Here is a 22,124-nt window from a genome sequence, read left to right as displayed (position 1 = left end):
CAAATTAAATCCCCCTTCTGATCAATAATTTAAGTTTTTTACCACAGTTTACTTAAGAGCTTGCTTTCCTTTGTGCATTAAGGAAGATCCACAGCTTTGCCTCAGCTCCTGTTTAAGCCCTTGAAATCAGCTGCCTTTCCACTCGAAGATACTCATTTTGCACCTGTACTTTTGGGAGGGAGAGAAAAAGCAGCAGTGCAAGAGGCTCACTTCTGGGACCACACTTGTCCCCGTTTTCCTTCTCCTTACCGATGTGCACGCTAGAAGGAAGCACTGATCTCAGGAGGACTTGAGTGCTTGCAAAATCTGGGCCCACTGATCTCTCAGCTAAGATTAAATTGAATATCTTTTCAATAAATTTAACTCAGCCTTTCTATTTTTCTTAATCTTAAAAACCAGTAGAAACAAATATATTATGAACATGCTCTCGTCTCCAAACATTCACTCAGTCTATGGTCTCCTAAATTAGAGCGCAAATTCCAAGCATCAGATCAGAATCACCTTTCATGCTAGTAGGATTAGAATAACACAGTGTAGGGGTGCCTGGGTGGCTCAGTCAGTTGAGCGTCAGACTTCGGCTCAGGTCATGATCTCATGGTTTGTGAGATCGAGCCCTGCATTGGGCTCTGTGCTGACCGCTCAGGGCCTGGAGCCTGCTTCGGATTCTGTGTCTCCCTCTCTCTCTGCTCCTCCTCCACTCACGCTCTGTCTCTCTCTCAACAATATATAAAGACTTAAAAAAAATTTTTTTTTTTAATTAGAATAACGCAGTATAATCCAGGTTTGTTTAGAACAAGATGAGCCTGGATTTTAATTTGAAATCTGGTTGGAAAGTCACACAAAGGCCTTGGTAATAGCCCCTGCGAATGAGGGTGTGAAAGAAGAATCAAGGATCCGGGCCTGAAAAAGTAAAAGGGTGCAGTAGTTACAACTGAGACGGTGGAGGCTGCAGGGAGAGCAGGCTTTGGAAGAAATAGCCAGAGTTAGGAATAGGGTATGTTAAGGAGAGAGTTCTACAATGAAATAAAGTTTGGGAGTCACTGACACAGATATTTGAAACTGTGACCAAATGAGATTACTAAGGGAGTAATGGCAGGGAGAGAAACGTCTTGTATGTCCGTGGGTGTGCCACATTAACATGAAGTTGGCTGGCCATTAATCTCCCTACACTCCCTCTCCCCAACCTAGGCTCAGTCAATCCATCACAGTGGAAGTTTCGGTGCTACCCCATGAAAAGCTAAAGCTGTATAGGACAAAGTGCAGGAATTTCAGGCTCCTAGATAAGAGGGACTTGGGCTCAGCTCAGTCACTTCCAAGTGTATTACCTTGGGCAAATCTCTTAATCTCAATGAACCCTCATTTTTCATCTGTGAATTGGAGATCATTACTTCCCTCTAGCATATCTGTGTTAAATAAGTAGAATAAAAATACTTTGTAAAATACTTTATCCTTTACAAATCATTATCATTCATCTCATTATAATCTCTGATAGTTGAGGGGAGAAAATGCTATGCTTCTCTTAGTGATTAGATATAAAATTTAGGAGAATACCTATCAATGTTTAAAATGCACATATCCTTTGATGAAGCAATTCCAATCATCCTACAAATACAGTTGCAGACGTATAAAGATAAATGTGTTAGGCACTGTTAAAAATGAGAAATCTGAAAAAATATGGATCAGTAAAGAAATCATGGTACATTCATACTTTGGAATGCCAGTTGTTAAATATAATGAGAAATTTTACGCGTGTTGATATGAAAACATGCCCATGATACGTATGTAAAATAATAAATTGCAAATAATAGAGTATGATCCAATTTCTGTTTTAAATTTCTGTATGTTCATATTGCACATTTTGATATGCACATAGCATAAAGACTAGAACTACTGACAGTGGTCAGTGTGTGTGGCTGAGGAGTTCATGTCCCCCTGAGGAATATGACTGATGTTGGAGAGAATGGTATGCACTTGCTCCTTTTTACACCTTGAAATTCCTTGAAGTTTTACAACAAACAAAAGGTATTTTAAAGACATACCCCAAACTAATCCCTGTGCTCCAAGATTCTTAAGAAGGTGGGTGCCCTAGGAACACAGAGCACACACCCAAGTTCAGAAAGAAGGTCTCTACCGGGTTCCTGGCTATATTTCAATTTTATAAGCCACAGCTTTCTTTCCTCCAGTCCATGTGGTAACATGGAGACAGTTCACTCTGGAGGGGCCCCAAAGGAGGGCCATTTTGGGAAGGAAAAAGGAAATGCAAATGTATTCTGAAAAAGATGGTATCTGGAAGAGAAAGTGTGTTTGGCAGCAAGAAGGAAAATCACAGGAAGAGGAGAGAAAAGAAGTAAAAGAGAAACAGCCAAAGAAGGTGGTAATTAAGTGTGAAGCTGGTGACTTCCAAGGGACTTTTCAGTTTTGGCAAGAGTCAGGCCTCTGGACAATTCTGCTAAAGTGTGTAGACATTGTTTTACATTTCTTTTTTTTATTAAAATTATTCCATTAGAGCTATAGCTTGGAACCATGATATCCTGACACTGTTTGTTACCAAGATTCCAAGTATTTAAGTTCCTGAATAATTTACTTAATTTCATAGTTCCAGGTTAGCCCTCTCATTCATTTTGATACGTTTCCTGAAGTGGAAGATGAAGGGGAGAGTCACTGCTGATGGTGAGAAAGTTGTATACATGCCTCACCACCTCCTAATGCTTCTTCTCTGGGCTCTGGAGCCCTCCGTGGGTCACTGCCCGAGTAGGCAGGACAACGATGATGTTGCGAGATGCCTGTGACAATCAAGAGTCATGCCACTTCCCACTTCATTTATAGTATGAACCAAGATACAAGTGTCTGAAGTGTCCAATAACAAAGAGATTAACTGATGGATTATTTTTGCACTAAATCGCTTGCTGTTACAGCTGCTGAGGATGCCAAAGAGCACCTAGGAACTATGACCATTCCAGCAGGGAACAATTTCAGGGGTTAGAGACCAGCTATCCTACTCAATGAAGGACAGAAGTCCTTATGTCTGTATCAATCTTCCTGTTATACCAGTGACAGTTCACAGACAAGATTACAAAGGACAGGCTTTATATTTGGTCCTAAATAACCTCTTAATTTGAGAAAAACTGAACCAAAACCAAGAATACGTTGTGATTTCTCAAATTATCAGTTCTATCTTTGGTTTAAGATGCATACAAACCACCAAAATGATGGTCAGGAAATAAGTCTTCTCCTCTAGACATACTCAAAACCTTTCTGGGTCTCATAAACAAAGCTTGTGATACAAATTTATTTTAACAGGGAACTTTTGGATTACATGAGCTCCAGACATTGTATATAAAAGGGCTGAGGTTCTAGATACTTAATTACCAAGTTATTTTATATGTGTGTGTATATGTACACGTATATATGTATGTATATATATATATATACAGTATATGTATATGTGAGTATATACATATACATACACAGTACATGGAATAGGAAGTTATTTACATAGTCCTTTCTACCTATATTATTATCTCATTTAACCACCATAAAGGAAGGTAGAGTTCACCTGTGAGTATGTCAGTTGACTCAGACAAAGATCTTTTTTTTAACATAATCACAATGTCTTTATCACACATAACAAAGTTAACAAGTCCTTTATATCATTTAAATTCCCAGATCCTATAAAGTTTCCCCAATTGTCTCAAAATGTCTTTTTATAACTAGTTCATCTGAATCTAAATACAAACAAGGTCCACACATTGCATCACACACACACACACACACACACACACACACACACACACACACACAGACTCCCCAGCTCTATCCACTAGTAGGGTGAAAGGCTGGGGGCAATGGTATCCAACAGCACTAACACCTGATTTTGGTTTCTAAGTATTACTCTCCACTAAAAGGAAGCAGGGGGAAATGGCTGATCCAAGGGTTAGAGCAAGGAAAGTATAAGATGTGCTCAGGACCTCTTGTGCTAGAAAGTAAGGAAGTAGTCAAAGAATAACGGGTCAGGCACAAAGGTCAGATTGATGGGGCTCAAAATAAATAATGATAGTAACAGATTACAACCTATTAAATAAAATGAGAAGCCATTGATTTGCTGATATAAATAAGTGAATACAATAAATGTTAGATGAAGAACAGGATATTTACATATTTTCAAAGTACCTCCTCAAAAAACACTTAATGATTACAAAGGAAAAAGAGTAACTTCACAGTGAAGAAGTCCAATAGACTCCACCTGAATAAACTAATCAAAATGAGCATCATCAGTAATGGGACAAATAAAAATCAGATACCACTTGACACAAACGTACAAAAGGACTCTTGCTACAAAGGATGTTGTTAATACAAGTGAGCATTTATGTTAATTTCTGAAATTTGATGACTGTAGTGTGGTTATCTAAGAGAGTGTCCTTATTTATGGAAAATGCAAAGTATTTCAGGTATTCAGTATTCAGGGATGAAGGGGCATCAGCTTGGTAACTTCCTCTCAAATGGCTGAAAAAAGTAATTCATTGTACTATACTTGACATTCTTGGTAAGTTTGAGATTATTTCAATAAGAAAAAATTGTACAATTAACAAAATAACTTATCTATAGAGAGGATCATATGGTTCTTATCCTTTCTTTTATTAATGTGGTATATCACATTGATTGATTTGTGAATACTGAACCACCCTTGTATTCAGTGACTGATGAATGGATAAAGAAGATGTGGGATATATACATGGTGGAATATTAATTAGCCATCAAAAAGAAAGAAATCTTGCCATTTGCAACGAAATGGATAGAGCTAGAGTGTATTATGCTAAGTGAAATAAGTTAGTCTGAGAAAGACAAATACCAAATGATTTCACTCATGTGGAATTTAAGAAACAAATGAACATAGGGGAAAGAAGAAGGGGGGTGCAAACCATAAGAGATTATTAACTATAGAGAACAAACTGAGGGGAGGTGGGGTGGGGGATGAGCTAAATGGGTGATGGGCATCAAGTAGGCCACTTGTGATGAGCACAAATGTTATATGTAAGTGGTGAATCACTAAACATTAAATTCTACTCCTGAAACTAATATTACATTATATGTTAACTGGAATCTAAAATAACAATTTTTTAACATTTATTTATTTTTAAGAGAGAGAGAAACAGTGCAAGCAGAGGAGGGGCACAGATGGAGGGAGACACAGGATCGGAAACAGGCTCCAGGCTCTGAGCTGTCAGCACAGATCCCGATGCGGGGCTCAAACTCACGAACCATGAGATCATGACCTGAGCCGAAGTGAGAAGCTTAACCGACTAAGCCACCCAGGTGCCCCACTAGAATTTAAATAAAAACTTGAAACAAAGAAAAAAACAAAAAACCACCTTCCCTCATCAGCTATCTTTTCCTGAACACAGTTCCTATAGGAAAGACAGAATACTTAATTATGTACCTTTATTAATTTTAATTAGCATAGACTCAGGTGTGGTTGAAAGGGCCTTATTATGAATGCGAATCAATGTTCCTGTCACCCCTATCACTTAGGAAATTCCAATTTTAGGAGCTCTGTGCCAGGTACAAGAGCAGATCAAATATATGTATTTATTATTATGTCACAATATCACAATGATATTGACAGATAAGTGACAGATCTGGGAGTCCACTTGTTTTATTCACAAGTGTTTATTTCTCTAATAGAAACATTTAAAAGTAATAAGCACTTCAATTTCTAGAAGCACCTTACCCTAAAGCTAGAGTTGTCAATGTAGTATCATTCACTCTAGTCTCCTAACATTCAAATTTTTTTTTTTCTGATGTAAGAAAGGCTAACCCAAAAACCACTCACCAATGCCAGAGGGAGCTCACACATCCATGCAACAAATTTTATTGAGTGCCTACTATGGGCCAAACACTGTTCTTGGCACTGATGGGAGAACAGTGAGCACTACAGCAATAAACTCCTGCTTTTGTGGCGTTTACTTTCAAGTGGGAAGAAACAAACCACAACAAAATAAATATGTAAACTACAGAGTACGAGAAAAACAAAGCAGGAAAGGTCAATACAGAGGGAGATACAATTTTAAATAAACGGTTGCAGGGTGGACCCTACTGAGAGGATGACATTTGAGTAAACACTTGAAGAGAACAAGCCATGTGCTTTTCTGGAGGAAGAGATTTCAGGCAGAGGAAACAGCTTGTGTGAAAATCCTGAGGTACAAATGTGCTTTGAATGTTTATGAAATAGTAAGGGAGCCACTGTGGCTGGAGAGGAATAAGCAAAGCAAAGAGGGAAGAGACAAAGGAGGTAATGTGAAGGTCAGAGGGGACAGAGCACCACTACAGGCCATTTTAAGGACTTGGGCTTTTACTCATTATGTGGGAAATCATCTGTGATTTTTTGGAAAGAGAAATGACTTTATCCAACTTGCATTTTAACAAGATTGCATCTCTCTGGCTGCTGTGTTGAGTACAGAATGAGGAGGAGCGAGCATAGAGACATGGAGAGACCAGTTAGGAAGCTACTGTAATAACCTAGACGGGAGATGATGGTGACGAAGACAAGGGTGATAGCAAGAAGGAAGGTAAAAAGTGGCCACATTATGGTAGCTTTAAAAGTAGAAGGGCGCCTGGGTGGCTCAGTCGATTAAGCGGCTCACTTCGGCTCAGGTCACGATCTCGCGGTCCGTGAGTTCGAGCCCCGCGTCGGGCTCTGTGCTGACTGCTCGGAGCCTGGAGCCTGTTTCAGATTCTGTGTCTCCCTCTCTCTGACCCTCCCCTGTTCATGATCTGTCTCTCCCTGTCTCAAAAATAAATAAAAACGTTAAAAAAAAAATTTTTTTTTTAAATAAAAGTAGAGCCACCAGGGGCACCTGGGTGGCTCAGTTAGTTAAACATCTGACTCTTGATTTGGGCTCTGGTCACGATCCCAGGGTTGTGGGATTGAGTCCCCTGTCAGGCTCCACATTGAGTGTAGAGCCTGCTTAGGATTCTCCTCTCCTCTCCTCTCCTCTCCTCTCCTCTCCTCTCCTCTCCTCTCCTCTCCTCTCCTCTCCTCCCCTCCCCTCCCCTCTCCTCCCCTCCCCTCCCCTCTCCTCTCCTCTCTCCCTCCCTTGCCCTGGCTCTCTCTCTCAAAAAAAACAAAAAACAAAAAAACAAAAAACAGGTAAAGCCACCAGGATTTGCCTGAAGAACTAGAAATAGGTGAGAAAGAGACAACACACCTATGAAGTCAAAAATCATCCTTAGGTTTTGACCTAAGCAACTAGAAGGGTTGATCCATCAAATGTCATGATGAAGACTGAGAGAAGCGGGTTTGGTGGAAATTGTTCAGAAGCTCAGTTTTGGACAAATTAGGTTTAAGATGTTTATAAAACATTCAAATGGAGAAGTCGAGTAGGTAATTGAACTTATGGTTCTGGAGTTTGGGAGAATGGTCTAGGCTGGAGACATATATTGGGGCATTGTGGTAGGCAGAACAATGTCTCCCCTCCCCAAAATGGCCATGACGTAATCTTCAGAACATATGAATATATTACCTTACCATGGCAAAAAAAAAAAAAAAAAAAAAAAAAAATCTTCACAGATGTGATTAAGAGTACGGACTTTGAGATGGGGGTGATTATCCTGGATTATACGATTGAGCCAAACTGACTCAGGTGGGTCATTAAATGGTGAAAGAGAGAGAGGTGATGAAAGAAAAAGATCAAAGAGATAAGATATTGATGGCTTTGAAGACAAAGGAAACCAGAAGCTAAGGAAAGTAGGCTTCTAGAAGCTGCAAAAGCAAAGAAATGGATTGTTCACTAGAGCCTCCAGAAAGGAAATTGGCCCTGGTATACATTATTTTAGCCCAGAGAGACTGTCAAACCTCTAGCCTAAAGAACTGTAATATAATAAGTCAGTGTTGCTTTAAGCCACTAAATTTGTGGTCTTTGTTACAGTAGCAATGGAAAATTAATGCAAGCATCATCAATACATAGATAGTGTTTACATTCATAAGGGTGGGATATTAGTGACAGAAAAGAGAAGTCGTAGGACTGACCTTGAGCATATTTGAATATTAAGTCAGGGAAATGAGGAAGATCCAGCAGAGATGACTGAGAAGGAATGGACACAAGTGAGAAGAAAACAGAAGAAAGCAGTGTTCTAGAAGCCAAATGAGGAGTCTGTGTCACAGGCTGCTGAAGGGTCAACAAAGCAGAGGACAGAGTAAGGAACCAAAAACAGGCAGCGTAGGGACAGTGTGCATATTCAGGCCAGCTGATACACAAAGAAAGGACATACACAGAAGGAAAACAGTGGACCTTGGTCCTCACCACTCCAGCAGCAGAGATGGGAGAGACACCTGAATGAAAGCTCCCTCCCCACCCCGCGGAGTGCCAATATTTCCACACACAGGGATTCTAGAGTCTCTAGACAACTTGGCCCAACTAGAACCCTGGAAGGTTTCAAATCAGACCAGCACTCTTTCACCTTGGGGGGAGGGAAGGAGTGAAGGTCAACAGCAAGAGGAGGAGAGCAGAAATGAAAAGAACAGAAAGACTTTCAGCTTTCTCTTACAGATCTGCACTACTGTCTCCCTTTTACCATACAATAGGGTCTGAAGCCCTCCAAGGCCCTAAATTGTTAAAAGAAATAAACCCTGGGGCGCCTGGGTGGCTCAGTCAGTTAAGTAGCCGACTTCGGCTCAGGTCATGATCTCACAGTCCGTGAGTTCGAGGCCCGCGTCGGGCTCTGTGCTGACAGCTCAGAGCCTGGAGCCTGTTTCAGATTCTGTGTCTCCCTCTCTCTGACCCTCCCCCGTTCATGCTCTGTCTCTCTCTGTCTCAAAATTAAATAAACGTTAAAAAAAAATTAAAAAAAAAAAAGGAATAAACCCTAAACCAGGATAATTAACATATTAGCTCAAGACCTGGAACTAGTTTTTTTCTTGGGGAAAAAAAAAAAAACATGACCTCATCAAAAAACAAACACAAAAACAAAAACACCACACGACCTTCCAGGACCCTGACATTTCACGGCAGCCACAGCTTCAGAAGACCTTCTGTATTTTTCCTTCCTTCACCTCAAAACTCAATTGTCACGTGACCACCCATAATGGTGAAGTCACGCCTGCAGGATTCCTGAAGCCTGAGACAAATATAGCCTGTTTCACACTGCCTCACACTGACTTGTAATTATTTGTTTACCTGTTTATCTTTCCATTAGACTCAGAAGTCATCAAAAAGGTGAGGCTATGCCCTTTCATCACTGAAACCTACGAACAGTAATTCATTAACTTCTCATTCACTGAACTAGTAATATGTGTCAGACATGGTACTGTTTTCAGGCATCTACTCTTCACAGATCCTGTGAGACGGGCATTATTTATTCCTCTTCCCAGATAAAAAGATTGAGATTCAGAAAGCTTAAGAAACTTAACAGTCATGTTAAGCTGAGTGTGGCAGGCCTGGCCAATGCCAAATTCTGGGCTAAATAATGGCCCCCGCAAATATGCCACATCCTAATTCTGGGAACCTGTGAATGTTACTGCGTATGGAAAATGGGACTTTATAGGTGTGATTAAATTACGGGTTTTGAGGTGGGGTGATTATAATGAATCACCCAGAATGGACTCAATGTAATCACAAGAATCCTTACAAGAGGGAGGCAGGAGATGATATTGAGTAGCAGCAGATGTGGCAACAGAAGCAGGAGTTGAAGTGATTTAAGGAAGGGACCATGAGCCAAGGAAAGCAGTCAGCCTTTAGAAGCTGGAAAAGGTAAAGACACATTCTCCCTTAGAGCCTCAAGAAGGAACACAGACCTGCCAATAAATACCTTGATTTTAGATTTCGAACTTCAGAACAGAGAGACAATAAATCTATGTTGCTTTAAACCACTAAGTTTGTGGTAATTTGTTAATGGTAGCAATAGGGAACTGACATGGTGCTCTTTGCCTCTAATCTCCTATGGCCTTTACATCCCCAGGACCTGAGGTAGTCCATGGATATCTGCTAATTACTGAAGGAGGAAGAGTGTCTCTTCCAGGGTGTCTCTTATCTGGCCCAATCTGAACTGACAGGGAGAGTCTAGCCTTCCTCAGGGAGAGGGAGGTTTGCCCAGGTACACCTGTGGTGGTATGTGTTTTCCTAATTGGTAAGTTGAATGGATGTGCTAGTAATAATCTGAAGCTCGTTCTATGTCAGTCAGTATCCTTGGAAGACATGACAAAATGCAATTCCAACTTACAGCTGTGATTTAGAGCCACGGGGGGTGCTGGAGGGAGGTAGGAAGAGAAGAGGAATTGGCTATTTTTAGGCCACCAATTTAGGCTCTTTTTTCCATTTCCTATAATAGTGCATTAAATATCACAAATGATGCTGTGGAAATTATAAGCAGCAAAAAGATGAGCTGAGATCACATTTTATAATCTAATTCCCTAAATTATTTCATGACAAATTGGAGCAAATGCACCAACTCTACCTTCCTCTTTCTCTGAGACCCTCATGGCCCATTCTTTAAAAAAGGAAGATGAGGGGCGCCTGGGTGGCGCAGTCGGTTAAGCGTCCGACTTCAGCCAGGTCACGATCTCGCGGTCCGTGAGTTCGAGCCCCGCGTCAGGCTCTGGGCTGATGGCTCAGAGCCTGGAGCCTGTTTCCGATTCTGTGTCTCCCTCTCTCTCTGCCCCTCTCCCGTTCATGCTCTGTCTCTCTCTGTCCCAAAAATAAATAAACATTGAAAAAAAAATTCTTAAAAAAGGGAAGATGATATAAATAAGGAAACAGTTTTCCAAATTAATAAATTCAATACACCTCATAGCTTAGCTGCTCGAGAAATAAAGAGCTGGAAATCTGAACACTGCTTAGATTTTGCAGATGGCTCGCCATGCCATGAAGTTACTTCCCCCTTCTGCATCCCAGTTTCTCCAGCAGATTAAAATCCCACACTTTGAGGGTGCCTGGGTGGCTCAATCAGTTAAAGCAACTGGATCTTGATTTCGGCTCAGGTCATGATCTCATGGTTCGTGAGGTTGAGCCCTACATCGGGCTCAGCACAGGCATGGAGCGTGCTTGGGATTCTCTCTCCCTCTCTCTGTCCTTCCCCAGCTCATGCTCACTCACAGACTCTCTCCCTCTCTCACAAAATAAAGAAATAAACATTTTAAAATACAAAATATAAATCCTACTCTTTGAAAGTAAAAACTTCAAAACAGCTTTTGATCTTTTAAGAACAAGCACTGCATCAGCATAAAGATGGTTTTACAATTTGGGGCACCTGTGTGGCTCAGTCGGTTAAGTGTCTGACTTCAGCTCAGGTCATGATCTCACGGTTCCTGAGTTCAAGCCCCACTTCAGGCTCTGTGCTGACAGCTGGGAGCCTGGAGCCTGCTTCGGATTCTGTGTCTCCCTCTCTCTCTGCCCCTCCCCCCTTCATGCTCTGTCTCTGTCTCTCTCCCTCTCTCTCTCTCAAATAAATAAAACATTAAAAATACATATATATATGGTTACAATTCCAGCTAAAAGCAAGCATTTAGAACTGAATCTCAAATTCACATACGCTTGTATCCCATAATCTACCTGTAGTTGAGGTAGAAGGTAAAATAAATTGAGTAGACCTAAGGTAAAATCAGTCACTGCCCTCGGTCTAGACCTTATGATTACACTGGCAATCCCCACATTCCCAACTTGCCTGGTTTTGCAGCCAAAGTTCCCAAGGGTTCTGAATAGCTTTGGAATCTGAATAAATCACACACTAGGGGGCCATTGAGACCACCAGAAACTCAATTTATTTGCAACCTGAGACAGGATTTTATTGCTTCTCAGATTAACAGTTAAAAATGTTTTGCTTTTCTGTCTCAGGGGTGTTAGTTTGATGTATGAGGCAGGAAGATTATTAAATCTTCGGTGCTTCCAAAGATGTAAATTAAACCACAGCACCTCCTTAGCCACCTTCCCTGGATGAGCTGGAGATTTATTATTAACTTGTCACTCTTACATGCTCATCAAAACAAGCAGCACCATGATTAATTACACCTATTTCTTTAAGGATACCTGTCGTTTCAACTTCTTGTGGACAGGATATGACAAAGTCTCTGATTTCCTTGCAGAGCTAAGCAGGAGGATTTCTAGAGGGGAGAAGAGAATCACCATCCTCTCCACATCATTTCCATGAATATATTTGAAAGAAATGTGGCAGGTATGTAACTGAATATTGTTCTTTTAGTTTTGAATGAAATTGCCCTTGTCCCTTTTTAAAATTTTGATTATGGAAATTGATAAAAATAAGAAAAGATGAGATAATAAAATAATTAATCCCCACATACACACCATCTAACTTCAGTAATTACCATTTTCTCATTTTTGTCTTTAACACATTTCTTTCCCCTTCACCCTTTTTTTTTTATTTTAAATATTTTAAAATAAACTCCCACTGTCATACCATTTTACCTTGAAATACATTAGAATTTATCTCTGACAAACAAGATTTTAAAAAATATATCTGTAATATCATTATACTACTTAACAAAATCACAATAATTCTTTAATACTTCTTCTCTTTTAAATGTTTATTTATTTTTGAGAGAGAGAGAGAGAAGAGCATGAGTGGGGAGGGGCAGAAAGAGAGGGAGACAACAGAATCAAGAGCAGGCTGGAGGCTCTGGCCTGAAAGCCCAGAGCTCGACGCAGGGCTCGAACCCATGAACTGTGACATCATGCCCTGAGCCAAAGTCAGATGCTTAACCGACTGAGCCATCTAGGTGCCCCATAAGTCCTTAACACTTTTTTTTTATGTTTATTTTATTATTTTTGAGAGAGAGAGAGAGGGACAGAGCATGAGCAGGGGAGAGGCAGAGAGTAAGAGGCAGGCACAAAGTCCAGAGCAGACTCTAGGCTCTGAGCTGTTAGCACAGAGCCCAACACCGGGCTTGAACTCATGAACCGCGAGATCATGACCTGAGCCAAAGTCAGACACTTAACCGACTGAGCCACCTAGGCACCCCCTTAACACTTCTAATATATAGCCCATGTTCTAACGTTCCTGATTGCCTACCAAAAATCCTTCTGGTGTAAAACAAGATCCAAAGTCTACACGTTGGATTTGGTTGATGTGTCTTTCACTAACACCTTTTCTCCCATATCCTTTAGAATATCACCAAAATGATCAATATTTTTTCTCCAGGATAAACAAATCCATCCAAACTTAACATAAGCTCCTGGTGAAAGCTCATTCATGTAATATTTTTGAGGACAGGATGATCATTTATCATTCAAACGAAGAAACTCTGGAGTGAAAGGGAGATGCTGTTTATACCAGTGTAAAGCAGGACAAAAAGTCACCCTGCCAGTAGTGATATCAGGAATAAAACAGGAAGATCCGATTTCTAGTTTCTAGATGGGTATAGAGAGCTGGAAAAGAGGTAGAGTGTCCCTCCCATCCTGATAATTAAAAAAAAAGTTGGCAAACTGTAAGTGAACAACTTTTCCTGCATCCATCAGAGTTGAAGTTGAGGAAATGCCAACTAGTTCCACATCTGAGTTGAGACAAGTGTCTACAGGGAGACAGAGTACAAGCACTTGTTTACTTGGGGCAGTTGAACACTGGGAGGAAGAATTCACTTAGAATTGTTAACAAAATAGTGGAGGCTAAGAATTGGCTGGTGGCACAATACGGAGCCCTGAAGGCTACACATAAAGGGGAGTTAACACCACTTGCAGGCTTCTCTCTCTATGGATGCCAACATACTCACAAAAAACAATGGCAAGAGTCCGAGAAAGCATCCCTCAGGCTTCAGGGTCAGGCTTCAGGGTGAGGAATAGCAGCTGCTGCAGGAAGGCCATGGAGCCCAGCCTGGATCCTTCTTCTCTCTCTCCCTTATGACAACAAAAACAAACACAAACAAACAATCACTGGTGATGTGGTGTAAAAAACAAAACAAACAAACAAAAAACGAGAAATAAGTTCTTAATGCCAAGAGACGAAACAATCAACAGAACCAAACTCATATATAACACAGATGTCAGAGCTATCAACATTTAATTTAAAATAACTTTGGGGGCCCCTGGCTGGCTCAGTCTGTGGAGCATGTGACTCTTGATTTCAGAGTTGTGAGTTTGAGCCATACATTGGTTATAGAGACTACTTAAAAACAAAACCTTAAAAAAAATTGTTTTAATAAAATAACTATGAAAAATATGTCAAAGCCTCCAAATGGAAAAAATAGAGAACATTCACTGTCAGATGAGTAATTTTAGCAGAGAGATGCTTACTGTAAGAAAAAATCAAATGAAAATGCTGGAAATGAAAAACATAGTATTGGAGATCAAGATGGTCACTGACAGGTTCATCAGTAGAAGAATTCGTGAAATATTCAAACTGAAAGAGAGAAATGAGTAAAAAATAAAAAGAGAATATAGCATCCAGGAAATACAGGACAACATCAAATGATCTAATGGATATACAATTAGAATTCCAGAAGGAAAAAAAGACAGGGAATTGGATAGAATAAATACTTGAAGGGATAACAGCTAAGAATTTTCAAAATTAATAACATTTATCAAACTACAGATCAAACCACCTACCAAGATAAATATCTGAGCCAGAGACAAACATATCATATCCAACTTCTAAAAACAAAAAAACAAAGAGAAAATCTTGAAGGCAGGCAAAGGGGAAAACTTTTTAAAGAGAAATAAATATAAGAATTATAACAGCCATCTTGTTAGAAACCAGGGAAGCTAGAAGACAGTAGAGTGACATTTTTAAAGGGCTGAATGAGAGAGTAACATCATCAAGATAGAGGAGTAGGAGCCTCCATTCCCCACCCCACCCCACCCCCAAAAAACAAGTAGACACCTATCTGTGAACAAAAAATAACTCTGTGAGAGTTTAAAAGTCCACTTAAGAGCTTCAGCAACACAACAGAGCAAAAGACCTGAGAATAACCATACAAAAAGGGTAGGAAGAAGTTTCATTCTGCCTGCATCACCCCATCGCCCCAGGCTGGCATTGTTCCGTGCCAAGAGGGCTCAAGAGAATTCCCCTCACTGGTAAAAGGAAGGAAGGGTGAGCTACAAGCTTCCCCAGCCTTTGGGAGCACTGCACAAAAAACCCACTTCAGTTGCACCCTGCCCAGAGACCAGCAAAGCTAAGACATCTAGAAATGGCTAGGAACAGAGAACAAGGGCAGGGGCTAGGAGTGTCAGCCACACGGTGTGAGCAGCTGTGGTTCCCAGTGGCCTGCTCTGCAGAGCATCACAAAAATCTTCACTTCTGAGGACCTCAACAGCCCTTGCAGATGCTACACACCCCATTCCCAGCTTTCACCACTGCGAATCACATTACAGACTCCAGCAGACTGCTTCACAAAGGACCCCAGCAGCTTTTTGCTACCGAGAATCCAACAGCCAGCACAGCCCCTGCAGACCTCCTGCAGTTTTGCCAGTGAGATTTTCATGCTCACAGATACCAGCTACCACTCACCAGCTCAAGCTCACACTCTCTCAAAATAAATAAATAAACTTAAAAAAATGTATTAACATAAATAAAAATTAAAGATTAAAAATGGGCAGAGGATCTGAACAGACATTTTTCCAAAGACAGAAAGATGGCAAACGGGTACATGAAAAGATGCTCAACATCATTTATCATTGGGAAAACGCAAATCAAAACCACGAGATATTACTCCATACTTGTTAGGATGGCTGTTATCAAAAAGACAAGAAATAGGTGTTGGTGAGGATGTGGAAAGGGAACACTAGTGCACTGTTAGTGGGGATGTAAATTGGTGCAGCCTCTATGTTTTACTCCACTGAAACAGTATGGAAGTTCTTCAAAACACTAAAAATAGAACTACCATATGATTCAGCAATTCCACTTGAGTATTTACCTGAAGGAAATGAAAACACTAAATTGAAAAGATGAGGGGCACCTGGTGGCTCACTCGGTTGAGCGCCAGACTTCCACTCAGGTCATGATCTCACGGTCCATGAGTTCAAGCCCTGTGTCGGGCTCTGTGCTCACAGCTCAGAGCCTGAAGCCTGCTTCAGATTCTGTGTCTCCCTCTTTCTCTGCCCCTCCCGCACTCATGCTCTCTCTCTCTCTCAATAATATAATAAATAAACGTTAAAAATTAAAAAAAAAAGATGTATGCACTGCCATATTCATTGCAGCATTACATTACTCACAATAGCCAAAACATGGAAACAGCCTAAGAGTCCAGTGATGGATAAATGGATAAAGAAGATGAAGTATTATTCAGCCATTAAAAAAAAAAAAAAGGACATCCTGCCATTTGCAACAACAGGATGGACCTTAAGGGCTTTATGCTAAATGAAATCAGACAGAAAAAGATAAATACCATATGATCTCATTTATATGTATAATCTAAAACAATTTTTTTAATGAGTTCATGAATATAGAGAATAGATTGGTGGTTGCCAGAGGCAGGAAGGTTTTATATATATACAGTTAATAATACTGTTATATTTGAAAGTTGCTAAGAGAGTAGATCTTTCTCATCATAGGAAAAATATTATAACTACATTGATGAATGTTAACTAAACTTATTGTGGTGATCATTTCACAATACATACATATATTGAATCATTATGTGGTACACCTGAAACTGTTATCATGTTATGTCAATTATATCTCAATTTTTAAAAATAAAGCAGAAATTGATTAGTTAGAAAAAAAACAGTGAGTAAATCACAACAGCTGGGTCTTTGAAACCTAGTCAACAAAACAGAAATAGTTAACTTGATTTTTAAACGATCAGGAGAAAGCACAAGCACAAAATAGAAACAAGGTCAGAAGAGGAATTTTTTTTAATCATGAGACTACTTTGCACAACTCTATGAAATAAAAAATTTTTAAAGAAAATATAGATGAAATACACAACATTCTAAACAAACGAACTGTGTAAAAAGAAATATGGAAATAGAAAGTCATAAAAGAGCTCCCCCACAAAAAGGCACTAGGCTCAGCCAGTTTCACAAAGAAGTCTACCAAATCTGTCTAGATCAGATGATGTAAATGATACTGAAACTATTTCACAGCGTTGAAAACAAAATGTCTAAACTATTTTTATAAAACAAATTTAATATTAATTCCAAAAGCAGACAAACATTGCTCAATAAAATACAACTATAAACCAACCTTACTTATTAATGTTAATGCAAAAATTGTAAATAAAATAGTAGCACATAGGATCCAAAAATCATCATGATCAAGTAGTGTTTGTTCAATATCTGCAAATACAATTAATTATATTAATAGAACTAATGACAAATATATACTGATCTCCACAGATTTTAGCAATGGAAAAACTACACATTTATGTTTTTAAAAAGTCTCAAAAATAGGAATATCTCATTGATATAACTAATAAACTTTAAAAAATCAGCAGCCAATATAATGGGAATACACTAGGACAGCAGTTCTCAAACTATGGTCTTATTTATTTCCCCTTTACACCATGTTAATAGTTTCACTGATGATGCAGAAGCACTGATGGGCAAAATTGTTGGTGCCTTAGCACAAATCAAGGTAGCGGCACCAAACTTCTCTATGTGGTCATTGTATGAACATCAGACATGTTCATTATGGTGGAAAAGAGCTATTTTTAATTAAGAATATCCTTAATAAGGTGGTTAAAAATAATTAACTGTATTAAGTTTTGACCTTTGAGTAGGTGGCTTTAACATTCTAGGTGAAGAAGTGGAAAGTAGGCAGAAAGCACTTCTCCTGCATCCTGAAGTAGGATGGCTGTCACCACGAAAAGCCTTTCTGTGACTGAGTTGCAAACTGAGGATGAGCATTTTTCATGGAACACATTTACTTGGAAGAACTGGCAGACAAACTATACTTATTATATAGTTTATAGTTACCGTTTATAGTTTTAGATATGGATATTTGACAGATATTTCCTACATAATTAATACAGTGAGCTCTCATTTCAAGGAAAACAACTGACAATATTCATTGCTATGAGAAACTGTAAGCATCCAAGCAAAAATTAAAAGTTTAGATTTTTTTCTGATGAGATCAGCAGTGATGTTTAAAAATATGACTTTTTGGATACCGTATAAATCAAATGCATTCAACATTTGCAAGATCTGCATAACTCCATGAACTCATTTTCCAAATAACAAATTCGTGGTGTTACAAAACCACATGTGGGTAAGCAATCCATTCAAAGTGCAAGACAGACCAATGGATTTTAAAAGAGTACAAAAAGTTCACTAATATAGTTTAAGATTCTTCTTTGCAATCAACTGTTAAGAAACTATCACCTGTCAAATTTTGGATTAGCATCAAAGAACATCCATAAGTACCTGAGAAGGTTATTAAAATACTCCTCCCTTTCCTAATTGCCAATATATTTGAGTCCAGATTTTTTTAAGTACTTCAACCAAAACAACGTATTGCAACAGATTGAATGTAAAAACAAATATAAGAATTTAGCTGTCTTCTATTATAAAGACAAAAAAGACCTACAAAAATGGAAACACTGCCATGCTTCTTTTGTTTTAAATGTTATTTTTCATAAAATATATTTATGTGAACACATAATAGTTTTATCTTTGTCATTTTTCAATTAGTTAATAAAACGTAAAATGTTTATGAACTTTAGCTTCCGATACAGAACATCTCAACAGACATAACTCTAATGAACAAAAGCTTTTTGGATTCTTCAATAATTGTTAAGAGAGTAAAGGGGTCCGGAGACCAAAAAGTTTGAGAACCACTGCACTATAGACATTCCCATCAAGGTCAGGATGATGTTGAGTCCGGGCAGAAAATATACAAGATGAAACAGGCATATGTTGTGCCAGAAAGTATTGAACTATTGAAGACTTTTTGAATTATATAAAAAATATCATAGGTATCAACCTAAAGGAGCCCTCTCCCTCACCCATCCAAGCCAAAATAGGATAATTTGAGCATCGGATGAGAACGTTATTTGTAATTTAGTTTAAAAACTACAAAAGTAAGTTAGTTTAAAAACTACAAACAAAAAAAAATCCATTGGTCACCTTTGAAGGTTGCTAAAACATCACCTTATGGTTCTGAAAACTGAGAATGTTTTAAAACATTAAGCACTTTCTCTGAATAACCTATTTTAGGAAAAACAAATAGTGGATAACTTCAAGTACATATTATAAAGCCCAATGAATCCTGAAGAAATGTGGTTAGAAAATCACTAAATGGTGGAGGCTGGGCGGCTCTGTCAGTTAATTATCTGACTCTTGTTTTTGACTCAGGTCATAATCTCAGGATTGTGAGGTGAGGCTCCATGCTGGGGGTGGAGCCTGCTTAAATCTCTTTCTCTCCCTTTACCCCTCCCCACTCCTGGCTTGTGTGCTTCCTTCCTCTCTCTCTCTCTCTCTCTCTCTCTCTCTCTCTCTCTCTCTCTCTCTCAAAAAAAATAAAAAAAAAGAAAAAGAAAAATTCACTAATTTGCAACCTCTAATAGAGCTAAGTATCAATATTCAATAAATGCTAAAACTATTAAATGAAAGATCAATAGAAAATTAGTAGCATATAAATAAGGTTGACATTTGAATCTGATTAACCTTAATGTCAAGGAGGGAGGCAACTAGCTATTCTGTCCTTTGTGATGTGAAAAAAAAAGGAAGTACACAATACCACTTAGAATGTTTTCTTGCCAAAAGTAATCAGTCCTCTAGATCTAGCTACCAATTCATAGGAAATATGTGGCTTGGAGATACAAATCAAAAGATGAAATAGCCAAATCCAGCCTGTGGAAACTACAGGACAGTTAACATGGCATGGAAAAGAAAATGATGGACTGCAGAGTGGGGTGAGGGACTTTAAACAGATAGACTTCAGAGGCACACAAAGCAAATGCAATGTGTCAACCTCATTTGGATCCTTATTTGAACCAACTGTAAAAGGCATTTTTGAGACAACCTGAAAATTTTGAACATGGACTAAGTATTCGGTGATATTAATTTTGTCACATGTGATAAAGTCCTTATCTGTTAAGAGAGATTTCATGAATTTGTTTTAAAGTACTAAAAAAAAAAAAAAAGTGTAGGAGGATAATTCAAGTTCAGCAAAATGTTGGTAGTTATGGAACCTGGCTCAGGGTATGTGAAGGGGTTGTTAACCTGATTTTAATTTTGTGTGTGTTTGAAAGTTTCCTATAATTAAAAAATCAAGTAGTATTCTGGTATTCTGTAGACACCTATACCGACTATATGAAATACAAAATAAGTATATGCCATAGCACCCTGCCCTTAAATTTATAATTCAAGCAGGAAAATGAAAGAATGGAGGAAAAAAAAGAAAGAACAATGTAAGGTTGTTTAGGGTAATGCTCAGATTGAATGATTCAAGCAGTAAGCGCAATCACTGTAGGAAGAGATTAATATTACTTGAGTTATCTAATAGTTACAGGAATGATGTTTACTCCAATTAAAAAAAAAATTCACTAGGATATGTTTATGCTTCTTTTGTATCTTCTCAGCCAGTCTAGTATGAAGACTAATTTTTCAATCTGGAATTCACTGGAAACAACAGAAATTCTCAAAGGCCTAAAGAGTAAAAGCACATCTGTCTTGGCCAGTAAAATAATTTGGTGTTGAATGAAGCACAAGCTTAAATAGCAAAAAGATGTAGATATACATGTAAATAAAATATGTTTACCCACAAAGATCTACAGAATCATTTCAATAAAATGTTCAGCAGAAGGTATAGGAATAACTTAAAGGAAAAGAACAATCTCTACAAATGTTTTCCTTAATTATATCGTGACAAATTTAACCTACAAATCAGCAATGTGGCTGCAATATTAAATAATACGTAATACTAAATGTCTGATAACAGCCTACACTGATGCTGCTGCACCTGGCATACAGAAACACAGAATTACACCTAGTGGGTCTATAAAGATACTCTGGAAAGACAGAAAGATCAACACTATTATGGGTGCAACTTGTAAATGAGTATACAACCTATAAGTCACCATCAGCAGATTAGACTTTTAAATAAAATTTTCACTTGAGTAAAATTAAATGCTAACCTAAGCTCAGTGACAGATAATTTCTAAATATTTTCACTAATAAAGAACAGCTGGCATCTTCACCTATCTGTGGTCATAAAGGAGCTTCACCTCTTCCTAAAACATTCCAGTATACACTTGTCCTTATCCAAAGATAAGTTATTTTTTTCTTCTGTGTTGGCCAAAACTAAGAAAATAAAAATAACAGATTGGGGGTGGGAGGCAGAATTCTTTATTCCAAGATTACTACTTTATATCAAGAATGCATTGATTAGAAGTGCAAAATAAGCAAGAACTCATTATAAATGTCGAGGATTATTGCTTTAATTACATGCCCTAAAACATACCTACATATCATGACTTAGTATATGTTGTATCAAGCTTTTAGTTTACTTGCTACATGGCCATTAGGCCAGCTCTAAAAAATGTTTACCATCCAAATAGAAATTCATTAGGGAATACTGAAAGGTTTGTTTTATGGTTAGTTCTGCTCCTAAGATCAACCTGAAGAGTTTTAATCCAGTAAAAGAAAAAAAAAAAAAAAAAAAGAAAAGAAAAAAAAGGAAAAAGGTGGGGTGACCTATTATCAAATAATAATAGAGTCTCTAGTTTCTTTTTTTTTTTTTTAATTTTTTTTTAACGTTTATTTATTTTTGAGACAGAGAGAGACAGAGCACGAACAGGGGAGGGGCAGAGAGAGAGGGAGACACAGAATCTGAAACAGGCTCCAGGCTCTGAGCTGTCAGCACAGAGCCCGACGCGGGGCTCGAACTCACGGACCGTGAGATCATGACCTGAGCCAAAGTCGGATGCTTAACCAACCGAGCCACCCAGGCGCCCCAAGTCTCTAGTTTCAATAGTAACTATTCAGTAAACAAATTTTCTGTCAGGCCTTGCACATCTATGTATAATAATTTTTCATCATTTTAACAGAAGATAATATTTACATTAAGTCTAAGTTGTGTTCAAAATGTATTAAACAGATAACTAAGGACATTTAAATAAGGCCTAATTATACCAGTTTAATAAATGTTCTTACTTTTTAGAACATAAGAATTAACAAAAAAAACCTCTTATGCTTTAAAATCTTTGTAAGTATGTAAGGCTTTTATAAAAAATGATAACCATT

At 38.4% G+C, this 22,124-nt stretch overlaps 1 protein-coding gene across 19 annotated transcripts in view; it reads right to left on the bottom strand.

Moving 5' to 3' along the window:
* Window positions 1–22,124, bottom strand: part of HYDIN (HYDIN axonemal central pair apparatus protein) — a 433,865-nt gene that overhangs the window by 402,002 nt on the left and 9,739 nt on the right. For 17 of the 19 annotated variants that reach the window (XM_045046329.1, XM_045046327.1, XM_045046336.1 and 14 more), the window contains exon 2: window positions 13,715–13,838. The gene's annotated coding sequence lies outside the window, so the exon portion shown is untranslated. Of the gene's footprint in view, window positions 1–13,714; window positions 13,839–14,234; window positions 14,756–22,124 lie in introns of those variants that run through there. The other 2 variants (XM_045046331.1, XM_045046330.1) reach the window with 1 other exon arrangement.

This window comes from Felis catus, chromosome E2, assembly GCF_018350175.1.
Source record: "Felis catus isolate Fca126 chromosome E2, F.catus_Fca126_mat1.0, whole genome shotgun sequence".
In the NCBI taxonomy this organism is placed as follows: domain Eukaryota; kingdom Metazoa; phylum Chordata; class Mammalia; order Carnivora; family Felidae; genus Felis; species Felis catus.
This window is presented reverse-complemented; position numbering and strand designations above follow the sequence as displayed.